The sequence below is a fragment of the Hyperolius riggenbachi genome, chromosome 2, assembly GCF_040937935.1.
Source record: "Hyperolius riggenbachi isolate aHypRig1 chromosome 2, aHypRig1.pri, whole genome shotgun sequence".
Lineage (NCBI taxonomy): Eukaryota > Metazoa > Chordata > Amphibia > Anura > Hyperoliidae > Hyperolius > Hyperolius riggenbachi.
Window position 1 is genome coordinate 450544718 of NC_090647.1, and position 15634 is coordinate 450560351.

The window sequence follows — 15634 nt, forward strand, 5'->3', positions numbered from 1 at the left end:
TTTCTAGAGGTAAATGATGGTCTATTCAGTAAACGTTTAACCCTTCCTGAGCTGGAATAGTCTGCCTGAAGTGCTATAGAGAAAGTAATACTTCAGCAGGGGGAAGATGTGTACAGCCACTGCTTTGGATGACATGGGGGTGCTGAGATTTGTCTAAGGAAAGCCTTTTGTGTAGTGTGTGTTTACAAGAGAGGTGACTGACTTGCATGTTTGTCACCTCTGTCAATCTCCTCCTCTTGCTGTCTGCTTTATCAGTCTGCTTCTCCTGTGTGTGTATAGAGACCAACTGGTGCTACATTAGTGCTGGCTTCCTCCCATCCCACTATTATTGCTAATACATCATCTTCCACAGCACTTTACAGAGTATACAGTCATGTCTCTAACTGATCCCTCAGAGGAGCTCACAATCTAATATGTACCATGGTAATGTGTCTGTTGTTGTCTAGTTTATCTGTATGTTTTTGGGATGTGGGAGAAAACAGTGCCCAGAGGAAACCCACAAAAACACGGGGAGCACTGTCGCCCAGCGCTGCAAGGCGAGAGTGCTATACACTATGCCACTGTGCTGCCCACCACTTGGTAAGAAAACCCTCATACACAGGCTAGAGCGAGTTCACATCTTAGTAGGTCCTGATGTGCCCCCCACTACTCAGTAGCTCCCTGTCTCGTCCCCCCCACACACATTTCTTAGTAGCTCCCAGTGGGACTCACACTTCACATTACCAATAGCATGCAGTGGGACCCCTTACTCCCAACACCAACCAGTGCAATAGACTATTTTTTTGTGCGGGGGGGGGGGGGGGGGGGGGGAGTGTCGAGTGGCGGCGTTTGGTGGTGTGGTGTGAGGTGAGTCCACTCACCTCTTTTCCCAGGACTAGACCCCTGGTTAGCGCCCTATTTAGTTTCCCGGAAAACAAGACGCTGGTATAAGAAAGTGTCTTTTTATCTGATTCAATTGGCAGTTTACAACAGCTTTGTTCTCTACAGTAAGGGTGGGAGAACTGGATCTTTCCTTCAATTTCAGGAACAGATCATTCTGGACATCCTGTATCCAGGAGGTGCCAGCCCCCCCCCCCCCCCAGATGCAACTAGCCGACTGCATGGAAGGCATTACGCCTATCAGATTCCGTGTGCCCCAGGTCAACGCATCAGAAGAAAACATTGTCATGTCTGCAGCAGTGCTAGAAGAAGGAATGACACCAGTTTTTATTGTCCCAAATGTCCTGACCAGCCTGGCCTATGCATAGGGGAGTGCTTCGAGAGGTACCACGAGCAGGTACACTATTAGAACCTAGGGAACTCCAGACACAGGAGTAGGCACACACTCAGTGGTCTTTCGTACATTGTCCCAGGGAGAGGAGAGGTAAGCTTGAAAACCAAACAGGTAAGCATAAAAGTCGGAAGGAGGATCGGTTTCCATGCTTGATATTGCTGATCTGTCCTGGGTTGGCGATATAAGACGGCATGTTTGAATTTCCCTTGAGTGTGGACACCCCCGGTTTATATGTGATTTACTGGGCCTATGATGATGCTTTAATGCCACACAGAGTCATCTCTATTGGCAGGCATATTGCTGTATCCTACAGGCATAATGCTGTATACTAAAGTTCTGAGGCCCAGTCACATAAGTTGGTGGCTCACCCTGAGTGCAGGGTGGCACGGGGTGTCTCTCTCCTGAGGTTATCACTGCCATTGATGTGGAGGAAGATCTGCCATTGATGTGGAGCAAGGTATGTTTGCCGTTCATTTTTCCTTTCAGCCCAGAGTGCATTACCTGTATACCCAATATAAGGAGTATAGCAGAAACTCCTAATACTGGCCATACATGTAATGATTGCAGAGACCCTAAAATGCCAGGACAGACTTCACAAATGACCCCATTTTGGAAAGAGGACACCCTAAAGTATTATGTGAGGTGCACAGTGAGTTCATAAAAGATTTTAGTTTTTGTCACAAGTTAGCAGAATTTTTTTTTTCTTTTTTTTTAACAAAGTGTCATTTTCCGTTTACTTGTGACAAAAAATAAAATTTTCAATGACCTCACCATTACCCTCATGGAATACCTTGTTGTGTATTCTTTTCAAAATGGGGTCATTTATGGGGTTTGTTAACTGTCCTGGCAAGTGGGTGGGGTGCTAAATTTTGAGCATCCCTGTAAAACCTAAAGGTACTCATTGGACTCTGGGTGTCTTCTTTCTAAAATGGGGTCATTTGTGGGGTTCCTATACTGCCCTGGCATTTTAGGGGCCCTAAACCGTGAGGAGTAGTCTTTAAACCAAATGCCGCAAAATGACCTGTGAAATCCTAAAGGTACTCATTGGACTTTGGGCCCCTTAGCGCAGTTAGGGTGCAAAATAGTGCCACACATGTGGTATCGCCGTACTCAGGAGAAGTAGTATAATGTGTTTTGGGGTGTATTTTTACACATACCCATGCTGAGTGGGAGAAAGATCTCTGTAAATGGACAATTGTGTGTAAAAAAAATTAAAAAATGGTCATTTACTGAGATATTTCTCCCACGCAGCATGGGTATGTGTAAAAATACACCCCAAAACACATTATACTACTTGTACTGAGTACGGCAATACCACATGTGTGGCACTTTTTTGCAGCCTAACTGCGCTAAGGGGTCCAAAGTCCAATGAGCACCTTTAGGCTTTACAGGGGTGCTTACAATTTAGCACCCCCCAAAATGTCAGGACAGTAAACACACCCCACAAATGACCCCATTTTGGAAAGTAGACAGTTCAAGGTATTTAGAGAGGGGCATGGTGAGTCCGTGGCAGATTTCATTTTTTTTTTGTCGCAAGTTAGAAGAAATGGAAACTTTTTTTTTTTTTGTCGCAAGTTAGAAGAAATGGAAACTTTTTTTTTTTTTTGTCACAAAGTGTCATTTTCCGCTTACTTGTGACAAAAGTAATATCTTCTATGAACTCACCATGCCTCTCAGTGAATACTTTGGGATGTCTTCTTTCCAAAATGGGGTAATTTGGGGGGTATTTATACTATCCTGGAATTCTAGCCCCTTATGAAACATGACAGGGAGTCAGAAAAGTCATAGATGCTTGAAAATGGGAAGATTCACTTTTTGCACCATAGTTTGTAAACGCTATAACTTTTACCCAAACCAATAAATATAGGCTGAATGGGTTTTTTTTTATCAAAAACATGTTTGTCCACATTTTTCGCGCTGCATGTATACAGAAATTTTACTTTATTTGAAAAATGTCAGCACAGAAAGTTAAAAAAATCATTTTTTTGCCAAAATTCATGTCTTTTTTGATGAATATAATAAAAAGTAAAAATCGCAGCAGCAATCAAATAGCACCAAAAGAAAGCTTTATTAGTGACAAGAAAAGGAGCCAAAATTCATTTAGGTGGTAGGTTGTATAAGCAAGCAATAAACCGTGAAAGCTGCAGTGGTCTGAATGGAAAAAAAAGTGCCTGGTCCTTAAGGGGGTTAAAGCCCACGGTCCTCAAGTGGTTAAGCCAGACGACTTCCAACAAAGTCGTGCTATGACCCCTCTGGAGGAGCCTCTTGCAATGGCCGTGCGTGTCACTTCCTCTTCCTGCTTCATTCAGTGATGCACTTCTCTAACAGAGAAGACATGGGTATCCCGGAAGTTATAACATAGCCAAGATAGCAGCCGCGATTTTTTAATTTGAAATCGAATGAAAACTATTTGGTGTAGAATGGTGATTCAGGCATCAAATGAAAGAGGAGAGCACAAGCTACAAAGGTATGCATCTTTAAGTACTTTGCAGTACTGGTCGGAGTCTTAATAGCATGCCCATAAGAGGTGCTCGGAGTCCCTTTAATGGGGCAGGACTTACACTCAATATTGCCAAGAGGGAAGGGTCATAGTGTTTTAGCCAATCATCTTCAAAACTTAAGCCCTGTACACACGCTAGATTAAAGTCTGCTGAGGCTGCCAATCACAACCGCCTCAGATGATAATCCAGCTGTGTATAGATGTCTCCAACCAGCGATCCGCGATTCGCCAGGCAGATCAACTCAGCCAAGTGATGGCCAATTGCTTTGTCCTCGCACTCCCCCTGCTCACCACGTGATGTCATGTCTGCACCGCTCCAGCGACTCCATACAGGGGGGCACTCTGGCTCTCTACAGGGGGTCTCTTTGGCTACCTACACGTGGTTCCCTCTGGCTACCAACTAGGGGATCTCTCTGGCTACCTATACTTGGGGGGGGGGGGGGGTGCTGCATTTGGATACCTATACAGGGTGAGGGCAGGGGCGTAACTAGAAATACCAACCCCCCCCCCCCCCTGCCCTCTTGCTTTCTGCACAGGTAAACTGAGAAACAATGTTATTCAATTGGCTAATGCACACTTGAATGTGTTTTCCCCATGCAGATAAAAGTAGACTGCACACATTTTTTCTTTCAATTACATTAGCTCCTGGGATAAAACATGCATGTTTTCACACATACAGACACACATGGTGTGCAGAAAACGCACACAGAAAACCGATAGACGAGTGTGCTTCCAGCCTTAGCTTATTACACTCACTCTGTCCATCTCTGATGGAGCAGAACTGGCTCTGCAGACTACTCCAGCATCTCTACAGTACATAGCTCTTGGGGAAGGGTAGAGAGGTTTGGGGCTGGGCCCCTGTACACAAGACCCTGCTGCATACCAAATAGGGACTGTCTACAAATCTTTGTCTACATAAATTTGTATGATTCCTTATCAGTGGCTGAACAGATGCAGTCAATAGAACAATTGTACAGAGAGCAGAAAGCTTTTTCTCTCTGTGCTCTTTAGTTGTCAGTCTCTCAGGACAGGAAAAATAAACTTCTCCCCATGGGGCCCCCTGCAGCTTCTGGGCCTACCTGCGGCTGCATCCGTTGCAGGGTCTATTGTTACGCCCCTGGGTGAAGGGCTACCTCACCCTAGTCTATGGGGGGCAGTAAGAAAGAACATTCATCTCCATATAGATAGCACCTTCACTGAGATTTGAACTGGATACTGTAGCACTGCAAGGCAGGACTGCTTACCCCCATGTGGCTATACAATTAAAAGACAAAGACAAAGACAAACACTTATATCGCGCTTTTCTCCTGGCGGACTCAAAGCGCCAGAGCTGCAGCCACTAGGACGCGCTCTATAGGCAGTAGTAGTGTTAAGGAGACTTGCCTAAGGTCTCCTGCTGAATAGGTGCTGGCTTACTGGACAGGCAGAGCCGAGATTCGAACCCTGGTCTCCGGTGTCAGAGGCAGAGCCCTTAACCATTACACCATCCAGCCACCATCCAGCCTGCCATTCTCTACCAGCTCACTCTGGGGAAGGAGAGATCAGCACCATGTTGGTGGCATTATAATGGGGGAAGCACTATCAACTTGGTACTGTAAAAGATGAATACCATTGAGAGAGAGACATAGTCGGGTGCTGCCCTTGGAGACCCTATTTAAGGGGGTGCATCAAAATAGCAATAGTAAAGGGGGCACTATAATGTGGAGAAGCAGTGCAAGAGGAATATTAGAGCAGCTATAAAGAGGACAGCAAAATAAGGTAAGCAGATCACAGACCTCGTGTTTTCATGTTAGAGTCAAGGAGTTTTGTTGTAGTTGTGAAATCACTACATTGTAGTGTGTCCTGCTCAGAAACACACTTATAATTTCCATATTTCTGCATGAGCAAAAACAGCAAGAGGCGAGCAGAGAGCATTCTAAATGAGGAGTGACCAGCTGTAGTCATCTGCAATCTCACTCACCCAGTAAGCAGTTTCCTGTTGGCAAACCTGTGGCAGGGCTGTGTATGTCTCTGTAGATAAATTCAAGGTAAAACAGTGGTGTCAGTATCATTAAACCTTTGGGGCCTATGATTCGAATATTTAGCAGTGGTAACTCAGGTACTTTTGTGGCGCTAAATACACCTGTTTGGGATCTCGCATGTGCACTACAGTTGGTGCACATGCTGCTGAATTACAGTGGGATGCGAAAGTTTGGGCAACCTTGTTAATCATCATGATTTTCCTGTATAAATCGTTGGTTGTTACGACAAAAAAATGTCAGTTAAATACTGTATATCATATAGGAGACACACACAGTTATATTTGAGAACTGAAGTTTATTGGATTTACAGAAAATGTGCAATAATTGTTTAAACAAAATTAGGCAGGTGCATAAATTTGGGCACAACAAAAAAGAAATGAAATCAATATTTAGTAGATCCTCTTTTTGCAGAAATTACAGCCTCTAAACCGCTTCCTGTAGGTTCCAATGAGAGTGTGGATTCTGGTTGAAGGTATTTTGGACCATTCCTTTTCACAAAACATATATAGTTAACTCAGGATTGATGGCTTCCGAGCATGGAGACACAATTGAAGAGAAATCAAGAGCCCAATATGGTGTAGTATGTCAAGACAGATTGAATAATTAAGACAGTGAGATGGTAATACTCACAAACATGGGTTGCCGCTCTGCTTGCTATAACAGAATTGCTGTTGTTTATCCCCTGTTTGTTGCCTAAGGAAGGGGGCTGTGCCCGCGAGGCGCGTTGCATCCTTGGGGTATCTTCAATAAATGTGTATTTATTTATTTAATCACAGTCCTTGGTGTCTGCTTTAACGGAGGCAAGTCCACCACTTCCTCCCAGAAATTTTTAAAAATTTTTTATGTACTTTTATTCTACTGGCGCCTCTGTTCACCTACCAGTATATCCGAGCATGGAGAGCACTCTTTAACTCGCACCACAGCTTTTAAATTATATTCAGGTCTGTGGACTGAGATGGCCATTCCAGAACATTGCACTTGTTCCTGTGCATGAATACCTTAGTGGATTTTGAGCAGTGTTTAGGGTTGTTGTCTTGTTGAAAGATTCAGCCCCGGCGTAGCGTCAGCTTTGTCACTGATTCCTGGACATTGGTCTCCAGAATCTGCTGATACTGAGTGGAATCCATGCGTCACTCAACTTTGACAAGATTACCAGTCCCTGGACTGGCCACACAGCCTCACAGCATGATGGAAGCACCACCATATTTTACTGTAGGTAGCAGGTGTTTTTCTTGGAATGCTGTGTTCTTTTTTCTCCATGCATAACGCTCCTTGTTATGCCCAAATAACTAAATTTTAGTTTCATCAGTGAACAGGACCTTATTCCAAAATGAAACTGGCTTGTCCACAAGCAGCTCTGTTTGTGCTGTGGGAGGAGAAAATGCTTCCTCTGTATCACTCTCACATACAGCATCTCCTTGTGTAAAATGCGCTGAATAGTTGAACGATGCACAGTGACTCCATCTGCCGCAAGATGATGTTGTAGGTGTTTGGTGCTGATCTGTGGGTTGACTCTGACTGTTCTCACCATTCGTCGCTTCTGTTTATCCGAGATTTTTCTTGGTCTGCCACCTCGAGCCTTAACTTGAACTGATCCTGTGGCCTTCCATTACCGGAATAGGTTCCCTAACTGTGGAAACAATGTATAAAGAGTGTGAGTGGGCACTCCAATCTGCAAGGTCAGGTGCTTGATATTGTGGCATAGGCTATGCAACATTTTGCAATATATCAGCACACCATTTTTCAAGAAGTAACGCTCTTTATTGAGCCATAAAGTCCACAAGAATAGCCGACAATTGTCTGACTGTGCTGAAACATTGGAAAATTTTAACTGTGGAAACAGACAGCTGAAATCCCCCTGAGACAGCTTTCTGTTTCCTTCCCCTAAACCATGATGGTGAACAAACTTTGTCTTCAGGTCATTTGAGAGATGTTTTGAGACCCCCATGTTTTTTTTCAAAAATGTTTTATTTCAAACTTTTACAAAAACATTTTCCAAAGATGATCATTTAGTGTACAGTAGTTGCCCAATGAAGGTTCCACGCAGGGAAAACAGTATCAGCAGATATAAAAACATGCAATGGCAACTCCCGAGTATATTTATAAAAACAAAACAGGGCAGAAAAAGCATTAGACCCCAGATTACCCTTTACTTCCCCCCAGGTTTAAAAAGAACACCACCCCTCCTCCCCAAAAAAAGAACCCCCCCCCCCCCCCATTCTCTCTCGGTGTATTTTTGCTTTTGCTGCATTCTATTCTAGAAAAGAAGATTGGTTAGACTTTCAACAAGATTTATTTATGAGTCTCCGCCTTCCCCTAATCTGGTGGGGGCGGAGGTTCATTTGTTCCTCCTGATCTATGCCTAACGCACAGAGGCGGCCGGGAAGTGTGCCCTGCAAGGACCGGCTCACCCACAGAGGCGGCGGTCCTTGTAAGGGCATGGGCGGATCGATTGCGTCATCGATTGCTCACCCGCTGCAACATCCCGCCGGCCATACGGAAGTGCCGGCGGGATGTTAACCCCGCGATCGCCGCATACAAAGTGTATAATTCACTTTGTAATGTTTACAAAGTGTATTATACAGGCTGCCTCCTGCCCTGGTGGTCCCAGTGTCCGAGGGACCACCAGGGCAGGCTGCAGCCACCCTATGTCGCACCCAAGCACACTGATTCCCCCCCCCCTGCCCCAGATCGCCCACAGCACCCCTCAGGACCCCCCCCCCCTGCCCACCCCCCAGACCCCTGTTTGCACCCAATCACCCCCCTAATCACCCATCAATCACTCCCTGTCACTATCTGTCAATGCTATTTTTTTTTACCCCCCCCCCCCTGCCCCCTGCCCCCTCCTGATCACCCCCCTCCACCCCTCAGATTCTCCCCAGCCCCCCCCTCCCCCTGTGTACTGTATGCATCTATCCCCCTGATCACCTGTCAATCACCCATCAATCACCCCCTGTCACTGCCACCCATCAATCAGCCCCTAACCTGCCCCTTGCGGGCAATCTGATCACCCACCCACACCAATAGATCGCTCGCAGATCCGACATCAGATCACCACCCAAGCGCAGTGTTTACATCTATTCTCTCCTCTAAACACCCACTAATTACCCATCAATCACCCCCTATCACCACCTGTCACTGTTACCCATCAGATCAGACCCTAATCTGCCCCTTGCGGGCACCCAATCACCCGCCTACACGCTCAGATTGCCCTCAGACCCCCCCTTATCAATTCGCCAGGGCATTATTTACATCTGTCCTTCCCTGTAATAACCCACTGATCACCTGTCAATCACCCATCAATCACCCCCTGTCACTGCCACCCATCAATCACCCCCTGTCACTGCCACCCAGCAATCAGCCCCTAACCTGCCCCTTGCGGGCAATCTGATCACCCACCCACACCAATAGATCGCCCGCAGATCCGACATCAGATCACCACCCAAGCGCAGTGTTTACATCTATTCTCTCCTCTAAACACCCACTAATTACCCATCAATCACCCCCTATCACCACCTGTCACTGTTACCCATCAGATCAGACCCTAATCTGCCCCTTGCGGGCACCCAATCACCCGCCTACACGCTCAGATTGCCCTCAGACCCCCCCTTATCAATTCGCCAGGGCATTATTTACATCTGTTCTTCCCTGTAATAACCCACTGATCACCTGTCAATCACCCATCAATCACCCCCTGTCACTGCCACCCATCAATCACCCCCTGTCACTGCCACCCATCAATCAGCCCCTAACCTGCCCCTAGCGGGCAATCTGATCACCCACCCACACCAATAGATCGCCCGCAGATCCGACGTCCGATCACCTCCCAAGTGCAGTGTTTACATCTGTTCTCTACCCTAAACACCCACTAATTACCCATCAATCACCCCCTGTCACTGCTACCTATCAGATTAGACCCCTATCTGCCCCTAGGGCACTCAATCACCTGCCCACACCCTTAGAACGCCCTCAGACCCCAGCCCTGATCACCTCGCCAGTGCATTGCTTGCATCTATTCCCCCCTCTAATCACTCCTTGAGACAACCATCAATCACCTCCTGTCACCCCCTAGCACACCTACCCATCAGATCAGGCCCTAATTTGCCCCGTGTGGGCTCCTGATCACTCGGGCCAACCCTCAGATCCCCCTCAGACCCCCTTCCGATCACCTCCCCAGTGCATTGATTGCATCTATTTTCCCCTCTAACCACCCCCTGAGACACCCTCAATAACCTCCTGTCACCCCCCTAGCACTCCTATCCATCAGATCAGGCCCAATACAACCTGTCATCTAAAAGGCCACCCTGCTTATGACCGGTTCCACAAAATTCGCCCCTCATAGACCACCTGTCATCAAAATTTGCAGATGCTTATACCCCTGAACAGTCATTTTGAGACATTTGGTTTCCAGACTACTCACGGTTTTAGGCCCGTAAAATGCCAGGGCGGTATAGGAACCCCACAAGTGACCCCATTTTAGAAAAAAGACACCCCAAGGTATTCTGTTAGGTGTATGACGAGTTCATAGATTTTATTTTTTGTCAAAAGTTAGCGGAAATTGATTTTTATTGTTTTTTTTTTCACAAAGTGTCATTTTTCACTAACTTGTGACAAAAAATAAAATCTTCTATGAACTCGCCATACACCTAACGGAATACCTTGGGGTGTCTTCTTTCTAAAATGGGGTCACTTGTGGGGTTCCTATACTGCCCTGGCATTTTAGGGGCCCTAAACCGTGAGGAGTAGTCTAGAAAACAAATGCCTCAAAATGACCTGTGAATAGGATGTTGGGCCCCTTAGCGCACCTAGGCTGCAAAAAAGTGTCACACATGTGGTACCGCCGTACTCAGGAGAAGTAGTATAATGTGTTTTGGGGTGTATTTTTACACATACCCATTCTGGGTGACAGAAATCTCTCTGTAATCGGACAATTGGGTGTAAAAAAAAATCAAACAATTGTCATTTACAGAGATATTTCTCCCACCCAGCATGGGTATGTGTAAAAATACACCCCAAAACACATTATACTACTTCTCCTGAGTACGGCGGTACCACATGTGTGGCACTTTTTTACACCCTAAGTACGCTAAGGGGCCCAAAGTCCAATGAGTACCTTTAGGATTTCACAGGTCGTTTTGCGACATTTGGTTTCAAGACTACTCCTCACGGTTTAGGGCCCCTAAAATGCCAGGGCAGTATAGGAACCCCACAAATGACCCCATTCTAGAAAGAAGACACCCAAAGGTATTCCGTTAGGAGTCTGGTGAGTTCATAGAAGATTTTATTTTTTGTCACAAGTTAGCGGAAAATTACACTTTGTGAAAAAAAACAATTAAAATCAATTTCCGCTAACTTGTGACAAAAAAATAAAAACTTCTATGAACTCACCATACTCCTAACGGAATACCTTGGGGTGTCTTCTTTCTAAAATGAGGTCATTAGTGGGGTTCCTATACTGCCCTGGCATTTTAGGGGCCCTAAACCGTGAGGAGTAGTCTTGAAACAAAAATGACCTGTGAAATCCTAAAGGTACTCATTGGACTTTGGGCCCCTTAGCGCAGTTAGGGTGCAAAAAAGTGCCACACATGTGGTATCGCCGTACTCGGGAGAAGTAGTATAATGTGTTTTGGGGTGTATTTTTACACATACCCATGCTGGGTGGGAGAAATACCTCTGTAAATGACAATCTTTTGATTTTTTTTACACACAATTGTCCATTTACAGAGTTATTTCTCCCACCCAGCATGGGTATGTGTAAAAATACACCCCAAAACACATTGCACTTCTTCTCCCGAGTACGGCGATACCACATGTGTGGCACTTTTTTGCACCCTAACTGCGCTAAGGGGCCCAAAGTCCAATGAGTACCTTTAGGATTTCACAGGTCATTTTGAGAAATTTCGTTTCAAGACTACTCCTCACGGTTTAGGGCCCCTAAAATGCCAGGACAGTATAGGAACCCCACAAATGACTCCATTTTGGAAAGAAGACACCCCAAGGTACTCTGTTAGTAGTACGGTGAGTTCATAGAAGATTTTATTTTTTGTCACAAGTTAGCGGAAATTGATTTTTATTGGTTTTTTTCACAAAGTGCCAAAATTCATGTCTTTTTTTATGAATATAATAAAAAGTAAAAATCGCATCAGCAATCGAATAGCATCAAAAGAAAGCTTTATTAGTGACAAGAAAAGGAGCCAAAATTCATTTAGGTGGTAGGTTGTATGAGCGAGCAATAAACCGTGAAAGCTGCAGTGGTCTGAATGGAAAAAAGTGGCCGGTCCTTAAGGGGGGTAAAGCCCTAGGTCCTCAAGTGGTTAATAGTTTGCGTACACTCTTCCAGGAGACTATCGTATCCCGAAAGATTGTATTTTGTTTCAGGCGTACAGGGAGTTCTGTTAGTTTTGGGTGTAACAGTCCTAATAATGACCATGGTTTGGCTATTTCTGCTTCTAAGGTTGTGTACGAGAATCCCTTCACCCAGTCCTGCACATGTCTCATTATGGCTGACAGGTTATACCTTCTTAGGTTAGGTAGGTTAAATCCTCCCATATCTTTCGGGAGCTGCAATTTAGTCAGAGCTATTCTGGGCTTCTTTCCCTTCCATATAAATTTTGTAAATGCCGCCTCTAGTAACTTGATGTGCTTATGACGGAGTAGGAGTGGGAGTGTCTGCAGGGGGTATAGTAATCTTCCCATGGTGGACATTTTTATTAATGCTATTCTCCCTGCTATACCCAGGGGCAAAGTGTTCCATTTATCAAGTTGTGACCGAATTTGGCTGAAGAGGGGGGTGTAATTTAATTCATACAGTTGTATGGGATTTCTTGGTATTTTTATGCCTAGATATTTTATGTAATTTACGGATAGTTTGACTCCTAGGTTTCCCCATGATCTTATGTCTGCCTGTTTTGAGAGGGGCATAAGCTCACATTTTTCCTTATTTATTTTTAGGCCTGATAGTTCTTTAAATTCTTTAAGAATTTGGAAGACCTGTGGCATTTGTCTGCAGGGGTCCCTTAGAAAAATAGGAACGTCATCAGCAAATATTGCTTGTTGTACTTCCACTTCCTGAATTTTTATGCCGTCTATGTGTTTTCGCAGTGACATTGCTAGTGGCTCAAGTGCTATGTTGAAGAGCAGGGGAGATAACGGGCACCCTTGCCTTACACCCTTTTGTATCAGGAAAGGCTCCGAGATGAAGCCCATAGTTGCAATGCATGCTTTTGGGTCTTTGTACATTGCCATGATTGCGCTCATGAAGGTGCCCTCAAAACCCATCATGGTCATGACTCCCTGCAGTCAATCCCACTCCACATTGTCAAAAGCTTTCTCTGCGTCTAACATTAAAATTGCCACTGATTTGAGAGTATTTGGGTACGCCCGGACATGTTCTAGTAAGGTCAGAACTCTGCGTATGTTTCTCACCCCAGATCTACCTTTCATGAACCCCACTTGATTCTCATGAATCAAGGAAGGTAATACCGCAGATAACCTGACAGCCAAAATCTTTGAAAAGACTTTTACGTCCTGGTTTATGAGGGATATTGGTCTGTATGACCCTACCTCGTTTAAATCTTTTCCCTCTTTAGGCAAGAGCTTGACATAAGCCATTTTTCCAGTTTCAGGAAAGTTGGAGTCAGATAGTGCCTTGTTGTACATTTTGGTGAGGGGTTCTCCCACTTCTGATTTCAGAATTTTGAAAAATTCTGCCGGTAGGCCATCTGGCCCTGGAGATTTTTGATTGGAAAGGTTTTTAATTGTTTCTTTTACTTCGTGTATAGTAATACTTTTATTTAAGGAATCAATTTATTCTTGGGTCTTGGGTCTTGGGAGTTTTGATTAATTAGCTACATTTGGGGGGTTTCTTGGTGCGGATGTATAAAGTTTGGCAAAGTATTCTCAAAAAAGCCGGTTTATCTCGGCTGGATTACTGGTATCTGTCCCTTGTCTATTTTTTATTTTGCGGGGTTCCTGCGCTATTCTCTGCTGACGGGAGATCTTGGCTAGCAATTTCCCTGATTTTTCCCCAAATTTATGGAATGTGAGGGCTGTGTATGGTTTTTGTAGTTCAGCTTGCAGCTTAAACCACAGATCACCTTTACGCTTGGCATCTTGCCATGCTTCTCTATTTGGTGTCGTGGGACATTGGAGGTAGCGTTTGTGTTTCTCTCTGACTTTGGCCATTTCAGATTGATATTTTTCATGGGTTTGTTTCCTTCTAGCAGCTACATATGATGTGATTTTCCCACGCAGAACTGCTTTCGCTGCTTCCCAATATAGGATTGGGTTAGAGATATGGGCTATGTTATCACTAGCATATTCTTGCCACCACATTTTCATTTTCTCCTCGAACTCTTCGCTGCCATAGAATTTTATGGGGAAGCGCCATAGAATGTGAGTGCCTCTCGGGTGACAGTCCTCCAGTTCCAGTAGAACTGGTGAGTGGTCTGAGATTACTAGATCTTCGATTGAGGCTCGCATAAGTCTATATTTAAGGGAGTTATGAATTAAAAAAAGATCGAGCCTTGAGAACGTTTTATGTTTTGGGGAATAAAAGGTGTACTCGTGGTCTGACGGGTGCGAGTATCTCCACGAGTCTAACAGACCGCAGGAGTCTAGCATTGGCTGGAGGTGTCTGTCTCTATTTTGCAGTTTTTTTTTTTTGGGTGACTTCTATCTTCCCAAAAGTCTGGCACTGTATTCATGTCTCCTCCCACTATTATGGCAGCGGAGGGCTTCTGCAGAATTTGGTTTTGTAATGCAGTATAAAAAGGTTCCTGATTTTGGTTCGGACCATAGACATTATAAATCGTTAGCTTTTCCCCCTGTAACTGAAGCTGCAGAACAGACTTTCTTCCTTCTGTATCATTCCAGTGTTTGAGGACTTTATGTTCTACTTACGTTTGCTAATAAGCACCAGAACCCCCGCGTTCTTGTCTACTGCAGGAGAGCCATACACTGCTCCAACCCAAAATTTGTGCATTAGTTTGAATTGTTCTGCCCTTAGATGAGTCTCCTGCAGCAGACAGATGTCAGGTTTAAATTTACCCAAGTGCCTTTGACGTTCCATGAAAGTATTTTCATGTTATGTCGCCTTTTTTTGTGGTTTTAAGTTGTTTTGCAGCTCCGTTACCCACTGTAGGATATGTCAAATCATTACACCAAGAGAGAATCCCCAGAGCAGCTATCCCACCTTTATCCCCCCTGTATATTCCCCCCATCCCATCTAACATTTCAAACATTGAAAAAAAAGACTTCTCTTTTTTCCCGCACAGAACAATCTCTCACTGCTCCGAAGACCTGTCTTTCAGCCTTTCCCCTATCTGATCTGTTCAGTATACTTATTGCGTGCAGTAGCGTTCTGTGTCTTTTGTGGCAAAGTGCCGGCTCGCTCACAGTTCTATGGGAGCGCCTCACTGTTTATGAACTGTATTCAATAGGGTAATTAACCAGAAACAGGGTTAAAAGTTGGTAGCTGAAAAGGGGAAAGAAAACCGAACTATAACAAAAGTTTGCCAAGATGTCGTGTCTTGGGGGATGCAATAGCGTAAGACTCGCTGCGCCATCCATTTCAGCAGGATCATTTTTATCCCAAAAGGCTTGGTGCTCAAACCGGGTCGTTTGAGCTGGGTGAGTCATCTTGTGGCTTTGGGACATAATTTTTTAAGAAGAATTGAGCTTCTCCTGGCGTCTGAAAAGTGTGGACTTTACTCTCATGGTCAGTCACCTTCAGGATTGCTGGATACATGAGGGCAAATTTCATGCCTTTACTGTACAGAGAGTTGCATACCGCTAAGAAGGCTTTTCTCTTTTGGGACACTTCAGCGGAGAAATCATTGA